Source organism: Aethalodelphis obliquidens, unplaced genomic scaffold, assembly GCF_003676395.1.
Source record: "Aethalodelphis obliquidens isolate GAN/ISIS:26980383/991018 unplaced genomic scaffold, ASM367639v1 scaffold6, whole genome shotgun sequence".
Classification (NCBI taxonomy): Eukaryota; Metazoa; Chordata; class Mammalia; order Artiodactyla; family Delphinidae; genus Aethalodelphis; species Aethalodelphis obliquidens.
Genome location: NW_020837950.1, coordinates 71,927,891 through 71,945,449, shown reverse-complemented (window position 1 = coordinate 71,945,449; position 17,559 = coordinate 71,927,891). Strand labels below are relative to the sequence as shown.

Sequence of the window (17,559 nt, the reverse complement as noted above, 5' to 3'; positions counted from 1 at the left end):
GGGCCTGTCCTGGAATAAGCTCGAATCCTGCCGTTCCTTTCTGCAGATGCTCTAAAACACCATTTTAAACAGTTTATCCCTCTCCACATGCTTTTTTTAACTTTGTAAAACACCTGACATGGTAAAGCAAACACCACCTCTGCTCTTGTAGAGCACATCTGCAGAGCGTAGCTCCTTGGGTTCGGATACCTGTGCAAATCAGATGACATAAAATTTTTAAAAGACTCTGCTCAGCAAATCAGCCTCAAGTTAGTTTCTTTTCCGTTTTAGCTTTCAAAGATGGGGCTTTCAAGCGGAGGTGAACCACGTGCAGAATCCTGGCTAAAATCCTTAGCCCTGCGGCTGCCAGAGGGACCAAAGCGCATTTCTGAGACACTTCACGTGCGGAGAAAACAATGCAACGCATGCGCGGAGTGCTGAGAAAATAATGGTTTGAAAAAAGGGTTTTCCTTGGCTCTGGGTTACAGCTTTCACTCCTCTTGAGCTCTTCCCAGGCAAGTGAAACTCTTAAAGCATCACCTGCTCCCCAAGTCAAAGGATGATGCGCTTATCCAGCGAGAACTCCCGTCTCCCCGACTTCCCAAGCCTGAGAATGGGTGAGGGGGGGGGCGGGGCTGGCAAGAGAAGTGGGAGGTGCTTGAGCCAAACGCCGGGTCAGCATCTCCAGAACCACAGCCGGTAACAGTGATGAGTACTCGGGCTTCGCCTCCCGTCTGCTGAGTGCCAGGCCACGCCCTGCTCTCCACAGCCACCCCGGCCCCCCATTTCCCAGAGGTCAGGGGAGAGTGCCTCTCTCAAAGCTCCTCCCCGGATCTGGACTTCCCACCGCCCACTAAAGAGAAGTCAGCACCTCCCCACATTCCCACTCCCCACTCCCAAGCCCCCCCTCCAGGCATTCAGCTGCCAGCAGCCAGGAGACAGTCACACAGGAGTCACTCAGCTCAGCCACTGTCCCCAAGCAGCAAAGCCAGGTGGGCTCCTCTGCCAGGCCCCGCCCCCAGGGCCCCGCCCCACTGGCCCAGACTCTCCTCAGCCTCTCCAGGGGAGCTGTGCTCTCAGGATGGGGGTGGGCGGGCGAGCTGGGTGTCAGTGAGCCCTGAAGGTGCTGGTCCCACCTGGGAGGCTGCTCTCCACCCCTCTGGGTCTCCCTAACTTCTCTCACCCCTACCGCCCCCCACCACGAAGCTGAAAAGAGTGAGCTTCTGGAGGAACAACCTGGGGGGAGGGGGCTTGGTTTGGATGTTCCGGCTCCACTGGTCTGACTGTTAATGCTTACTGGTTCCTTTGAGTTACTGGTGTCCAGGTTACCTTGCAGTCCCTGAGTTACAGCTTACGGTACATAGGACACGATTTGCTCCCGAGTATTGGGAAGGAAGGAAGAAGGGCGGGATCCAGCTGCACGTCTGGGGTCTGACCCCTCTCTCCAGATGTACGTGGGGACGTTCCCCCAAGGGCTCTTCGAGGTAGGGGCGCCTGCTCCCCTCCCTAAAGCACCGCCCCTCAGGGCCCTGCCTGCCCCCGCTGGCCGGCGGAGCGCAGGGGGTCAGCGCCGACCCGCCCCTCCCCCCAGGGCTTCCAGTCTGACTGGAGACGGTGACCAAGGACCAGAGACCCGGCACAAGCGTGAGAAGCTGGCTGGGGAGGGGGTCCGGCAGGGCGCCGCGCTCTGGACCAATCAGGCCCATCCAGTGCCGCCCCTGCCCCAAGAAGCGCATCCACCCGCCCCTCCCTTCTCCCGCAGAGTTCCCCAGCCAGCGGGGCTAGACAGAGGAGGTGGGTAAAAGTGCCGCCCAGCCCAGGCTACACCCCTGCGGTGACTAGAGAAGCACCTGCATCCCCGCCCCTCCACTCCCAATGGACGCAGGGGCCCTGGCCCAGCGCGGCTTCCCCAGAACTTTGGGAAGCCTTGGTCAAGGAGAAGGGTCGGGGCTCAGCCACTGGACAGTGAGTGGACATTTACGGAAAGGAGTGACGAGGGGCTCCCATCTCTTCTCCCCATAACCTCGCGCGCACACACAGCTGCCACCTCCCTCCACCACTCCCTCTCCCAAAACTAGAGATGATCCACGTGGGGCTGCCGACAGGTGACCCCAAGACAGATGACCACGGGTTATCTGCTCCGGCGGGAATAGAGCGGGGTGGGAGGGAAACGACCCTGTGGCACCCCCGCCCCGGGGAAGAATATGAGGGTATCCCCATGCCCGGGACACACCACCAAAAAGGAGGAGGCGGGATCCAAGAGGGGGCAGGACCCACAGAGCTGGTGGAAGGAGGCGCCAGAGGACCTTAACAGAAGTGTGTTTGCAGGGCAAGGGGTGTCCAACTTCCAGCTGGAGCGAGGCCGAAGTAGCGGCCAAGGTGGGGGAGGGCAGGGAGTGCAAGGAGCTGGCCTCCGCTCCCAGCCCCGCGAGTAAGCAGATCCCAGCGCATCCAGGTGCGTCAGCGGCCGGTCCTCAAGGCAGCCGCGGGTCGCCCTACGGGAACGCGGGGAGAGCGGCGGCCCCAGAATCGAGGGTCCCAGAATCGGACGCCGGGCTGACCGGGGAGGTCCTAGAGCCCGTGGAGGTGCCACGAGCGGGGTCCCGGGTAGACCAGGGTGGAGCGGGTCCTGGAACCAAAAATCCCAAAGCAACGCTGGGTGGACCGGGTGGAGTCTGAAGGCGATAAAGGCGCAACACCGAGTCGTGAATGATCTTAAAGGGCCTGGGGGCGCCCCAAGGTGGCCGGGGTCCCGAAACCTCTGGAGACACCCACCCCCCAACCTGCGATCTGGAGGCCAGTGGGGCCGCCCCTGAGGTGGCTCAGGGTCCCGGAAATCAGCGGAAATGCCCCCCGAGGTGAGGCAGGGCGCTCACGTATCTGGTCCCCAAGTAACCAGTGGCCAGGGGCCAGCAGGGCGCCGCCGAGGTGACTCTCGTCCCCAAGTCTCCGAGAATGCCCGGGGTGACCGCGGGGCCGTCCGGAAGTGGGGGCTCCGAGGTGTCCGGGGCAGGGCCCGGGGGGACGCGCGGAGGTCACTTACGCTGCTGTTCTCGCCCGTCCAGTGCACCATCGCCTGGTTGTGCGTCGCGTCCCCCTTGAGCACGAACGACGTGCTGATGAGTGAGACCTGCGCTTGCGAAGCCGCTCCGGCCACCGGAGCCGCCCGTGCCCAGCGCCCCTGGCCCGCGGCGGGGGCGCCGTCCTCGCCGGGACCCGGAGCCTGACCGGGACCCGGGGCGCCGGGTTCCGCGCCACGCGCCTGCCGGTCCTCGCCGCCGCCGGGCAGCGCGCGCCCCGCAGGCGGGCTTGGCGGCGCCCGGGTCAGCCGGGCGCGGGGACCCAGGCGCCAGGACTCGGGGGAGCGCCCCGCCGCCCCGCAGGCGGCCAGCAGCAGTAGCAGCAGCAGCAGGAGCGGCCGCGAGCGCGGCGAGCGCGGCGGCGGCGGCGCCCGGGGGCTAGGGGCTCGGGCGGCGGGGCCGGGGCCCTTCGGGGCGCGCGGGGGTCCCCGGTGCGCCATGGTCGCCGAGGGGCGGCGGCGGGGCCGGCGGCGGGGCGGCGCGGGCAAGGGAGACCGCGGCCGGGAGAGCGGAGAGCGCTGGGGAGCGCGAGCGAGAGCTCAGAGAAAGGAGCCGTAGAGGGGAGGGAGCCGGCGGGAGGAGGGGACTCGCCGCTCCGCCGCCGCCACCCGCGCAGCCGAGGGCGCACCGCCACCTGCCGGCCGGCTCCGTGCCCGCCCGTGCGAGCACCAGCCGCTCAGGAACCAGGGGCCGGAGGTCCTGGAGCAGGCCGCCACCCTCCAGGGCCACAGGCCACAGACCCCTCTCCTCCCTTCCTTGCTCCTTCCTTACTCCTTCCCTCCTCTCCCGCCCTCTTGCCTTCCTTCCGCCCTTCCTTCTTGTACTTACTGACCACTTACTCTGGGCCAGCAGAGTTCCAGGCAGTGGGGACACAGGGGTAAACACAGCCAGGTGCCTGTTCCCACTGCTGAGTGTCTAATGTGGGAGAAAGACCACACCTAAGTGGACACGTTCACGGACAAAATCACCCCAGAGAACCAGAATGAAGCCAGACCGTAAGTGGGGAGGTGGTCTCCGGAAGGAGCCTCTGAAGGAGTAACAGTGGAGACAGGACCTAGCTCCTTGAGGGTGAGGAGGAGACCTTCTAGGCAGCCGAGGGCCCTGCGAAGACGCTAAGGCAGCTTCCAGATGACCTACAGGTGCAGCCACTCCTGTGGCTTAGGCTTCAGGACTTGCAGACAGTGGCTTTATGTCCCAACCCCGGGGGCCACCAAGGGGGCAGTCCCTGAACATAAGGACAGACGCCTGGGTGAGGAGAGGGTGTGGGACAAGGTCCCATTCAGAGCCTGGCAGCCACGGTGCAGAGCTGGGGAAACAGAGGCTCAGCGCACCAAGTCCCCACCCAAGGTCATGAACCTACTTTAGGTAGATTTCAATGTAACTTCACTGAGCACCCACCATGTGCTCCGCACTGGCCTCAGGGAAAAGACACAGGAGCACGAGATTCTCCGAGGCAAGGCCAGGGTCAGAGTAGCTGTGCATCCTCAGCCAGGGGCCACCCCGCCTCCTCCTTCCTCAGTGGCCCCCACATTAAATAAAAATCCTCAGACTCAGGCTTCCCTGGTGGCGGCACAGTGGTTAAGAATCCGCCTGCCAATGCAGGGGACACGCATTCGAGCCCTGGTCCGAGAAGATCCCACATGCCGCGGAGCAACTAAGCCTGTGCGCCACAACTACTGAGCCTGCGCTCTAAAGCCCGCAAGCCACAACTACTGAGCCCGCGTGCCACAACTACTGAAGCCCACCTGCCTAGAGCCCCTGCTCCGCAGCAAGAGAAGCCACCGCAATGAGAAGCCCGCGCACCACAACGAAGAGTAGCCGCCACTCACTGCAACTAGAGAAAGCCCGCACGCAGCAACGAAGACCCAGTGCAGCCAAAAATAAATAAATAAAATAAATAATTTTTTTTAAAAAATCCTCAGGTTCAGCATCCCCATCACACTCACCTCCCAGTTGGGTCTCTTTGCTTCAGAGAGAGAGAGAGCAGAGTGAGAGAGCCTAACGGGGCCAAGGAGCAAAGGCTCGAACGTTTGGGAAAGACAGACAGTGGGGCTTCCCGCTGGCCCCCAAAGAGCTGAAGCACCCAGCACCCTGTCTTCTGCTTGCTCACCCAGGCTCACCCGGAATTCATAGCCAATAACAGACTGGGCTCGCCCTCTGCCCAGTGCTGGGGTGGGGGGCGGGGCTTGGCTGGATACCTATGAAGTCTCCTACCTTGGAATGTGCCCTCACCCCCTCCGCGGTGTAAATTCCCAATCTGTCAGAGTCTACATCTCCAGCTCGGGCCCAGGGTCGGGAGAGGAGGGGGAGCCAGCAGCTGTGGGAACATCTGGTCCAGCACGGGGAGCAGAGGAGAACAGAACAGGGTCAGCGCAGGGCTGACGGGAGGGGAGACAAAACCAAGTGGCAGGCGGGCACCAAAATGACGCTTACGAGCAACGCAACACTGCAGACAGTGGCTGGCGGGAAGGTGCTCGCTGCACGGCGGTCAGAAGAGCTGGGTCTGTCCCGCCTTAGATAGAAATTCACCGAGAGGCTCCCTGATGCTCGCTCAGCCTCCATGTCCCCGGCTGTGAAGGGAAGGGGGCTGCACGGTCTCTAAGGTCTCTTCCAGTTGTTTGTTCGTTTTGTTTCGTCTTGTTTTTAAATAAAGGAAGGCCTCCAAGTACTGTCCTCAAGAAAACTTGACAGTGACACATGATCGAGCACCTACTGTGTGCTGGGCACTTTCCTAGGGACTGGCTGCGTCCTGGAAAAGAAGATGGGGGCCTCTGCTCCTGGGGTGGGTGATGTTGCAGGTTATATTTAACTCTTACCATCAGGCTGTCCCCATCTTACAGACACGGAAACAGACTCAGAGTGATGACTGCCCAAGGTCACCTGGCCAGAGTCAGGGGCCAGACTCCAGGCACGTTTTCTGGCCCCAAGGGGGCGCTCTTTCCACCCCACCCCGGTCACTTGCCATCTGTGCGTGTTACCCCTCCGAGGCTTGGAGGGCTCAGCCAGGCAGGGAGGTAATGTGAACACACATCACCCCCAGGCTCAGACCGAGGCCACGTCATTAGGGATTTGGTTAATGTCCCAACAAACCGGGGAGAGGGTCCAGGTCTGGAATGCAGAGGCCATGATGCCTCACCAGTGCTCCCTCCAGAACAACTGGCTGCCTCTGCCCTAATAAGGCCACAAGGCATTCGGAAGAGCAGGACTGATTCATCCCTTTTCTGAATCCAAATCCGGAGACGCTGTGATTCCCTGGATCTCTCAGCTCACAAACATCACTGGACCCCCAGGAACACAGTGATGAGGGAGACAGACAAGTTCCCTGTGCTGGGGAGGAGCGTCCGTCCTCATGCAGCTAGACAGATCCGGGGGAAAACCTAGACAGTGCTGCATACCCAGGAGAAAATAAGGCAGGTGTGTGACGGCAACGAGGAGGTGCTGGGGGCCAGGTGACTTGGAGCTGAGAGGCCCGGCACGAGCCTGGCGGGAAGAGCCATCCCAGCAGAGGGGGAGCACGTGAGCCCCGGCCCGGCCCAGAGCAACTGGGTATTCGGAGGAGGAACTGCCGGGCTTCACTTGTATCCACAGACCGCTGCAAAGCCTCTGGAGGGTCTCAGGCAGGAGAGTGAGACCAGCAGCGTTCTTACAGCATCACTCTGGCCGCCAGGAGGACAGGTGCAGGAAGGCACTGAGGACACGACTGTGCAGGACAAGAGAGAAGTCGTGGCAGCTGGGCACAGGGCAGTGGGCAGCGACGGAGGAGGGGAGAGTGGGGGGGAGCCCGCTTCTGGGTGCCTCCCTCACCCCAGTCTCACGCCCCCTACCCCCGCACTCACCCTCCTTAGTGACTCACATCAGGGACTCAGGGACGCAGATGCAGGAGAAAGGTGCAGGCAAGTGTAGAAAGCAAAGGAGAGCTTCGATCAGGCATCCTATCCGACACCCCCGGCGTAGTGGGGTCTCCGGAGGCCACAGAGGCAGTGTCTGCGGCGCCCACCGAGGTGGCCGACAGCTCAGCAGGTGTCTGGGCATGAACACGTGGAGGCAGGCCACGTGCAGAAGCTGGGGTTCAGCGCCTGGCATCAGGGTGCATGCGTGAGATAAATATTAAACCCCCTCCAGATCTGTAACACCTGATTCTTCACAACAGCAAGATCCTAAGACGGGGAAACCAGCCCCAGTCATCCTCCCTCTTCGCCTCCACGCAGGGCACTGGGCTCCAGACCGAGTCAGGCCTGGTCCTGCTCCTGGAGAGCTCGCAGTCTGATGGGGGAGGCGCACGGCTCAACAGTGACGTCAGGGAAGCAGGCGATCCCAGGGAGGTGTCTGGGGGCCTAAAGGAAGGGGGAGCCGCCATCTGGCCTTCTGCTCTTCCACTCATCCCTCCAGGTAACAGTAACAATAACAACCGAGACTGCCACTCGAGCGCCTCCTCTGGGCCAGGCACTGTTCCTGATGGAAGAACCCAGCGCACCTCTGACTCCCCTAGAGGGTAAGTACTGTTTTCCCCAATTTAAAGGTGGGGAAGGTGAAAGCACACAGGGGGCAGTAATTTACCCAAAGGATTCAAAGGCCCACGTCCTCATGTACCAACTGGGTGTCCTGAGCGTGGCCCAACTTCACCTCTCTGTTCCATAAATTGCTTCACCTGTGAAATGGGGCCAGCACGGCCCTGACTCGGTGGCCCTCAATGTGTCATCCCTGGACCCGCAGCATCTGCGTTAATGGGTTGATTTCTGGGCCCACCCCAGACCTACTGAACCAGAAACTCCAGGCTGGGGCCCTGATCTGTGTCCAACACGCCCTCTAGGTGGTCCTGACGCCCCCAGTGGCTCTGGGCCCAGGCTGCACAACTGGCATCACTTGGAGGACTTCAGAAAAATACCGACGCCCAAGCCCCACTCCTGACCGCGCCATCTCTGTGGGGCATCTCTAAGCTCCCAGGTGATGCCAGTGTGCAGCCAGCCGCGAGCCCCTGGCCTGCAGCACAGCTTTTTATAAGGATTCATGAGAGGACAGATGCCGAGTGCCTGGCGTATGGCTGGACCACAGTAAATGGTGCCTTTCCTGACAGGTATGTGGGGGTCCCTGGAACCCCAGGCCAAATCTTTTAGTTTCAAGATCCAGCCTTGCTTCCCGGTTCCATGATAATGCTCTCATCCAGAAGGCAGAAGAAATACTTTGTCACTCCAGCATTTTTTGTTTTGTTTTGTTTTTTGTTTTTTTTGCAGTACGCGGGCCTCTCACTGTTGCGGCCTCTCCCATTGCGGAGCACAGGCTCTGGATGCGCAGGCTCAGCGGCCATGGCTCACGGGCCCAGCCGCTCCGCAGCATGTGGGATCCTCCCAGACCGGGGCACGAACCCGTGTCCCCTGCATCGGCAGGCGGACTCTCAACCACTGCGCCACCAGGGAAGCCCACTCCAACTTTTAATCAGACTGCTTGCTCATTAAAAGTCTCAAGCTTTTTTAAATGATCAAAGGCCTCTAGTGATAATATTTTAATTTCTCTTTATAATAGTGACGAAGCTCAGCAGACGCGGCTCCCCGAGCAGGCCCGTCTCAGAGACAGTCAAGGAATCATGAGCGATACTCACCAGGGACACTGGGGGACCCGGCAGGAGGGAGACTGAGGGAACAGGCTTTCGGGGTGCTGGTGGGGTGCTGGGCTCCACAGAGGGGAGCCCCGGCCACTCCCTCAGCTGCCCAGCTCGGCCTCCAGCGATGCTGAGAAGTTCTCTGCCTGCTCCAGGGCAGGAGGGCAGACAAGTGTCCTGATGACTGTCAGGGAACAACAAGGGTTCGAGGTACCAGCTTTGCAGAGAAGGATCAACCAATGCTACAGCCTCATCACCAGGCCGGCCGGGGAGAAGGCAGTGGGGACAGCTGGTCGGGACACTAACTTGGACCAGGACAAAAGTCTGCTCCCGCAACGGCAGGAAAACGCGTCCAGACGGAGGAGGAAGACGAGGCCCCACAGCGAGACAGACAGTGCACAGGCTGCCCCGAGCCAAAGAGGGCGGGGAGACGGGGAGGAAACGGCAGCAGCTCCTTGGGTGGTGCCGCGTCGGGGTGCATTATAGGCAGTGGTGACGGTGGTTGCTTTTTGGTGGTGGCAGGGATTTCCATCCCCGGAGCACCGGCACTGTGGGCCACCAAAGCCCTGACGTGTGAGAGGCTAGCCAGGTAGTAGGCCCAAACCGGACAGAGAGCAGATGACAAGTGGCCCTTTCCCGGCCATCAGGGCTCTCTTTAATCACGGACACCACACAGCTAGCGCCTGCAAACAGCTTGGTTCATTTCTTCCGCTCATCAAATGTTTACTGAGCACCTACTGTGTGCCTGGCATGAGTCTAGGCCCCAGGGAGAGAGCAGGGAATGAACCAGACCAAATCCCTGGAGGCATAAACAGGAACTGGTGGTGAGACCGGGAAGAGTGGTCCTGGCAGAGGGACCAGCGTGTGGCGCGAGCTGGAAGAAGACAGCATGGGGTCCTTAAAGGAACCAGCGGGTGAAGAGCTCCAGGGCAGCTGAGTGCAGGGCAGGGCGGGCAGGGCCAGTGAGAGCGGAGGCTCCACGGTCCCTCAAGCGTCCACCGCAGTGTCAGGGGACCAGGCGATGACCAGAACCAGTGCCCAGCCTCAGGAAGGTCACCGCCAGCAATGGGGACAAGGACGTCAAAGACACTGCAGCAGAGACATAGATACCTCCCCAGCACGGGGCACCAGCCCTGCTCCAGGCCTTTGCAGGGCTGCCTCGCTCGCCGCCCCGCAGCTGGGGGAGGGGTCCATCACCGTCTCCTTTTCACACAGGAGGAAGCTGTGGCACAGCATAACCAAGCAGAGGGGCTTGCCCAAGTTTACATCAGCAGCACGAGGGTGGCAATGGGCCACGAACCCATGCTTCCGCATGTGCCAACGAGCTCTGGGGCGTGGGCTGGGCCCGGGGTGCCCCACCTCTCCCCACGCCAGGCTCCTCTGCCGCAGCCTTCACATCTGTAACCCTCCCGACCCTGTGGGGCTGGGTTGACTGTCAGCTCCACTGATACCCGGTGAGACCAAGGCTCTCGGCGTGACAGTGCCCGGCCTACCCCGTGCAGCAGGGAAGTACAGGCAGTGGGGCCTGAGCCTGGGCCCCCCAGCGCCCTGCTGCTGCCCACTCTCCATGTGACACAGGACACTGTGGAGACAGAGCAGGGGCCGTGACCACGCTGGCCAGTGCAGGACGGATGCCACCCGATACCCTGCTCTTACTGGGTTGGAATGTGGCTCAGAAGTGAGCCCTCAGGGCCTCGGGGCACTACAGTACCTGACCATCTCCTGATGGGCACCAGGGGAGGCTGGGAAAGTAGCCCCCACGGGCCCAGGGAAGTGGGATCCCCCGTCTGTCCATCTGGGGCCAGAGCCCAGTTTGGTCAGCGTAGTGGGCAGGGCAGAGAGGAGAAAGGCTGGACCTGGGAGTGACATACAACCAACCAGAGACCATCCTTGGGGAAGACGGCAGAGGCCGGAGTCTTACCACTGAAGCCGAATGCACAGGCCCTGGGCTGCAGCAGGAGCCCAGTGAAGGTCTAGGGACCAAAGCAGGGAGGCGGGAAACGGGGGGGACACAGCCAGCCCCGGGGGGCACAGCCTCCCTCAGCCCCACCTATCCCCCGCCCCACACACCAGGGTTCACCGGAACTGGGGAGGGGGCAGAACTTGCCAATTGCCTCCCATGTGCCAGTGCTTGGGTGCATCGTTATTTTGATGTTAGAAACGGAGGAGGAAACAGAGAGGCCCAGAGAGGCTAAGTCACCTGCCTTGGATCACACAGCTGGAGAGCGGCAGCCCTCGGGACAAGGATGCTGATGGTAATGTTTCAGGTGCCGCTGTGAGCACACTGGCAACACCTGCCTCACAGGTGGGTGTCCTGTGTCTGCAAGCGCCCACCTCATCAGTGTGTACTTAGCGTGCACCGGGGGGAAATGAGCTCAGAGCGCGGGCGGGAAGCGAGGCTGGAGCTGAACTCCGTCCCGGCCCTGCAGGGCTCTGGGTGAGTCACTGAATGTCTTTGTGCCTCTGTCTCCTCCTGTGTTCAGTAAGAATGGTCATCAGTCGTTGTGCGGATAAATGAGTGTCTGTAAGATGCTCAGGAGGGCATTTCTGCAGAGTGCGCTGCAGAGAGAAGGCCTTCACGGGGGACAGTGACAGAACGACCCACAGTAAGTCCCGTCTGTGTCACACACACCTCATCTATGGTCTGTGACCATCCACTCTGAAGACTCAGTCCAGACACCCAAAAGCCCCATCTGGGATGCAGCGCACATTCATTCGTAACGGAAACGTTCCCCGAGGCCGGGGCAGAGCAGTAAGTCCCAGAGATGCTCAGTGGGTGGGGGTCTCTAACTCAAGGGGCCCCCCTCTGCCCGCAGGGCAGCCCCCTGGGAAGCCAGCTGCCTCAGCCTGGCCACTCAGTGCTGTGTGCCCGGGGCCTGAGTCTCCCAACGGGTGAAACGAGGGGGTGAGCTACATAAGAACTTCAGCAGGACACGAGCCCAATGAGACACCCTCCAGAAATGTACCTGTGGTTTAGGAAATGCCTCTGAGTCTATCCTGTGACATGTACGTATTAAGGACGGAAAAGTTCTGCAGTTTCAAAATCTGTTTGATTTTGATTACTTCAGTTTTCCCCCCAACTTTCTGACCCTGTAGTTCTTTACTTCTACTTAACAGCACGAACACCCCAGAGAACACGGGCTATTATGGGAATATGAGCACGGAGGAAGAAATGGAGGGAAGAATGTATTCTGTCAGAAAAAAATACATTTGAGCAGGTCTTGAATGATGAGTCGGGACCCAGCTGGAGTAAAACAGAGGGTACGGCACACACAAGGGACAAAGGAATCAGGGTGCCTGGTCCGCTCAGCGTAGGCTCACGGGCCTGGCCCTGCAGGACGGAGCCGTGGCTACCAGACTGGAGGAGAAAGCGGGCCCAGGAGCTACGGGCTTGCGCCTTCTCCTGAGGTCAAAGAGAACCTTCTGGGGTTTTCAGAAAAGGAGCAACAAGATGAGATTCGTGTTGCGGAAAGCTAATTCTGGCAGCTTCTGAAAGCTGGAGCTTGGAAGAGAGACAGAGAGACCAGCTGGGGGGCCATGGCATTGGTCCAGGAGAGCAATGACGAGACCTGACCAGGATCGTGGGGGGCCATGGAGAAGGAGAGGTAGAGGCGGGTCCCCAGAACCTCTGATTATGTAAGAGGAGAAAGGGGGAGGAGTCAAAGAGGCTCTGAGATATTTGGGAAAACAAGGATGCCATGTTCCTCATTAGGGAACAAATCTGAAGGAGAAGGTGTCTGTGGGGCATCCTGAAGGTATGAGTCAGGTGAGGCCAGGCGGCGCCGCAGTAACAAAGAACCCCAAATCTCAGAGGGGTAACCCAAGAAAGGTGTATCTCACCCATTCACAAAGTCTTATGCAGGTCGACTGGGCCCCCTCCAGCCTGTGGCCCCGCGGTCTGGAACACATGACCTCCAGGGTCACTGAGGCAGAGGAGAGAGAAGCACACAAGATGTTTTGTGGGGGTCAGACCTGGGAGGTGCTCCCTCACTCACATCCTACTGGCCAGAGTCTGAGTTGACGGCCTCCACCTGCCTGCAGGGGAGGCCGCAGGTGTAGGAGCACGTGGACATTTGGCGAGCCCTACTCGCCACGGTCACACTGCCAGGGAGGCTCCAGAGGCCCTTGGAAATGGTGATCCGTGGAGTATCGGGGCCTGAGACGTAGATTTGGGCATGACTGTTGAGTGAGACCACCCAGGAAAAAAAAAACAAAAAGGAAAAGAGAACAATAGGGTAAAAGAGGTAACACCTCCAAGGTTGTATTTAGGAATTCCCAGAGGATGACAAGATTTAGTCCAAAGTCTGTTGTTTCCAAATATCTGATTATTTGTTGTCACGTAGACAAGGCATCCAGAATTTCTGCTGAATTTTTCAGTTTCCATATGGTTCCTTGGCATCGCACAGGCAGCTAAGAGCAGTTGGCAGGTGTCTGAGTACCACACCATCCATGATGCTCTCTCTGTGTAAGGCCAAGGGCCTCACGATGACAGATTTGTCTGGAGCAGAGGTTTTCAAAGCCTTCAATTTCAATAAACGTTTTTTCCTTTTGTTTTTTGTGTTTTTTTTGCGGTACGCGGGCCTCTCACCGCTGTGGCCTCTCCCGCTGCGGAGCACAGGCTCCGGACGCGCAGGCTCAGCGGCCATGGCTCACAGGCCCAGCCGCTCCGTGGCATGTGGGATCTTCCCGGACCGGGGCACGAACCCGCGTCCCCTGCATCGGCAGGCGGACTCTCAACCACTGTGCCACCAGGGAAGCCCTCAATAAATGTTTTGAAAGAGACCTCACCGTATTCTTGCCTTTAAGATTCACTTCAGAAATCAAAACTTTTGCTACAAAACTAATGAATATGAAACTGATTTTTTTAGTTTAACTGCTTTGTACGCTTAACATTTTTTTCAAAAATAAAATTGTCCACAAATAAAATTTTGGTTGAAAATCATGGTTTGAGGGAAAACTCACTGTTTTCCTTGGAAAGTGCTCCTGCCTTAATCAAGACTACCAGAGAAGCAGGGGATGCTTCTTCCAAATGGCTCCTGCAAAGCCTTTTCCTGAGGCTACGGTCCCAACTCGGAGACCATGAGCTTCCTGAGCCCTGGGACTGTGTCAGTGTTTGTTCTCCACTTATCCTCACTATCCAGCACCCAGCTGGGCACAGAATAGGCACTCGATCCATATTGGGTAGAGGGATGGAGGGATGGAGGGATGGAAGGGCCTTACATTGAAAACCCCTAGACATTCCGACTTCTAAACTACAACTGCTAAAATGAACAGCAATTTGCTGGAAGGGAAAAGCATTGGACTGGGAGTCAAGAGACCCAGGTCCCGTGTCAGCACTCCAAGGACTGAGCTTTGACAACTTGGGAAAATCCCTTTCCCTGTGGATACTACTCTTTTCCTCCTCTGCTAAATGAGGTCTCACCACTCAAGCCAACCTTTATACCCTCATATCCCGTCACTTCTCCCCTACCCATATCCTTCCAAGGGCCCTGAACTGTGCCCCAACATTCCTAGTCGAAAATGCACTTCAGGGAGGCAGAACTTGTACTTACGGCCAAGTGAAGAAGTTGGCAGATCCTCTCTCCAAAAGTCAATTATGAAACTGCACAAATTGATAAAAACAACCATTTCCACACTCTGGAAGTCAGCCAAGAGCATGCAACCATGGGAGAAGTGTTTATGCTTGAAGACGGCTGAACTTCAGGTACAAACACTGAGTCTGCAGCTTTCTGGCCCAGGGCTGCTCCCACACCACTGTCCCAGCTGGGGAGACTCAGAGATCCTGCAAGGTGGGGCAGGCCCTGAGGGCCAGCAGCTGCCGTGCCCCGGGGGAAGGGGAATCACACAGTTTGGAACAGTGGGTGATGGCCACGCCCAACAGCATTGTCTACGGCAATCACCATCCTGGAGGTTGTGTAGAACGACTGAGGCTATGTGACTCTGGAAAGGGCCCAAGCCAGCCACAGACTCCTAGCTGACCCTAAGGCCATGTATAGGTACACAGGAAACATCCAAGGCCTAGTGAAAAGGGAAAGCCGGGCAGACTTGAAAATGCCTAAATTTTGAATGTGTTCCTCTTCTCTCCACACACAGGTCTTTGACCTGTGTCAGATAGATAGATAAAGGCTTACTAGATCAAGGTGTTTCAGAATGACGTCTGATCAAAAACCGGCTGACCTCTAGGCTATGCAGAAACAGGGGCTCAAAAGCCAGGCTTAAAAATAAAAATTAGAAACTTAAAAAAAAACAAAAAACCCACAGCAGCAACTGCACACAGCAAGGGAGATGAATTTCACAGATTTAACCCAGACATGTTACTAAACAAACAAACAAACGAACAAGCAAAAAATAGCAACGACCTTCTGGAGGAAATCAAAATTCAGAGCTGCTACAGTATATAACCTAAGATGGTCAGTTTTCAACACCAACAAAAATATTATAAGAAATGCAAAGAAACAGGAAAATGTGACCAATATCTGGGGGTGGGCAGTCGTTAGAGGTCTCCAGAAATTGGATTTGGTAGTGAAAGACTTCAAAGCAGCTATCAGAAATATGATCAAAGAATTAAAGGGAAGTATGACAATTATCAGTCAACAAGTGAAGAGTCTCAATAAGGAGGAGAAATCATGTAAAAGAACCAAGGGCAGATCTGAGATAGCAGGAGATCAGTGAACTTGTAGAGTAATGCAAATTATCAGTATGAGAACAGAAAGAAAGAAAACATTGATGAAAAACGAACAGAGCCTCAGAGACCCACAGAACAACTTCAAGCACACCTGTGTGTACTGTGGGTCCTAGCGGACAGGAGAGAGAGAATGGGGCTGAAAAAACACCTGAGAAGTAATACCCAAAAAGCTTTGAAGACTGATGAAAATCCTTAAACATCCAAGAAACTCAAGAAACCCCAAGTAGGTTAAATACAAAGAGATGTGCACCTAGGCACATCATAACCTGTTGAAAGACAAAGAGAAATCATGAAAGAGAAAACCAACTTACTAGGTATTGAGGAACAATATGACCAACAGGAAGAAAAACAGGACAGACACTGTGGAATGACACATTCAAAATGCTAAACGAAAAAGAAGGGCCACTAAGAAGTCTATATCCAGCAAGACTATCCTCCAAAAGAGGCAGATGAAATCAAGATATTCCCAGATAAACAAAGGGCGACGGAATTCACTGCTAACAGACTTGCCTTACAAGAAATACTGAAGGAAGTCCCTCAGGCTGAAAAGAAATGACACCAGATGGTAAATGAAATCGATAAGAAGAAATAAAAAGCACCAGAAATGGTAAATATGAGGGTTAATATCAAATACTCTACAAATACTCTTAAATTCTTTAAAAGACATTCATAATAATCACAACTCTTGTTGTTTGGTTTATAACATTAAAAATGTAATATATATGTGATAATCATACCACAAAGAGGGGGAAAATTGAAACTATATTAGAGCAAGGTTTCCACATTTGATTGGAAGTAAGTTAGTATTAATCTGAAGTAGACTGTGACAAATTAAAATGTATTTTGCCGTCTCTAGAGCAACCACTAAGAAAATAATTTAAAATATATTATTTTTTTAAAGGGATTAAAATGGGACATTAAAAATATTTCTTTGACACAAAAGAAAACAATAAAGGAAGAAGAGAAGAACCAGACAAAAACAATAGCAACAACAAAACCCACAGGAGAAATACAGAAAACAGCAAAATGGCCAGTGAAATGACATATATATATAAATTCCATTAAATGTGAATTAGACTAGGGGACTTCCCTGGTGGCACAGTGGTTAAGAATCTGCCTGCCAATGCAGGGGACACGGGTTCGAGCTCTGGTCCAGGAAGATCCCATGCGCTGCAGAGCAACTAAACCCATGCGCCACAACTACTGAGCCTGTGTACCTAGAGCCCGTGCTCTGCGACAAGAGAAGCCACCGCAATGAGAAGCCCGCGCAACACAACGAAGAGTAGCCCCCGCTCTCCACAACTAGAGAAAGCCCGTGGGCAGCAATAAAGACCCAATGCAGCCAAAAATAAATAAATAACTAATAAAAATAATACTTTTTAAAAAAAAAAGAAAACAGAAAAGCAATAGAGAAAATCAATGAAACTAAAAGCTGGTTCTTTAAAAAATTAACAAAAATTGACAAAGTTTTAGCCAGATGAACAAAGGAAAACAAAAGAGAAAAAGAGGCACAAATTCCCAAAATCAAGCATGACCGATAATAGAGAAATTAATGCCAACAAATTATACTACTTAGATAAATGGACACATTCCTAGAAATACACAAATTACCAAAACTGACTCAAAATGAAATACAAAATCTGAATAGACCTGCAACAAAGAACCTGAGTTAATAATTTTAAATCTTCCTACAAGAAAAGCCCAGACCCACACAGCTTCACTGGTGAATTATACCAAATATTTAAAGACGAAATTATCAATCCTTCACAAACTCTTTCAGAAAATAGAGGAGGGAACACTTTTCAATTCATTTATTCCTCAATTTATCCCTTATTAAACTGATACCAAAACCCTTAACCAAATAGCACCAAACTGAATCCAGCAACATGCAAAAAGGATTCTACACCATGACCCAGTGGGATTTATCCTAGGAATACAAGGTTAGTTTACATCCAAATATCAATTAATGTAATACAGCGTATCAACAGAATAAAGGAAAAAAATCACATGATTATCGTACAGAAAAAGCATTTGAAAAAATTCAGTACCCACTGATGATGAAAACTCTCAACAAAGTAGAAATAAAAGGGAATTCTTCAGCCTGATAAAGGACATCTACAGAAGTCCACGGCCAATATTATACTTAATGATGAAAACAAACGAACAACAACAAAAGACCTGAATGCTTTCCCCTCAAAGATCTGGACTAGGGCAAGGAC

General features: G+C 55.4%; 1 long non-coding RNA gene across 1 annotated transcript; it reads left to right on the top strand.

Moving 5' to 3' along the window:
* Positions 1 to 4,888: 4,888 nt before the first annotated feature.
* LOC113619141 (uncharacterized) lies at positions 4,889 to 8,328 on the top strand. The gene is made up of 3 exons (XR_003432305.1): positions 4,889 to 7,551; positions 7,997 to 8,133; positions 8,291 to 8,328. It is a non-coding gene; the product is annotated as an uncharacterized LOC113619141 (long non-coding RNA).
* The last annotated feature ends 9,231 nt before the right edge of the window (positions 8,329 to 17,559 follow it).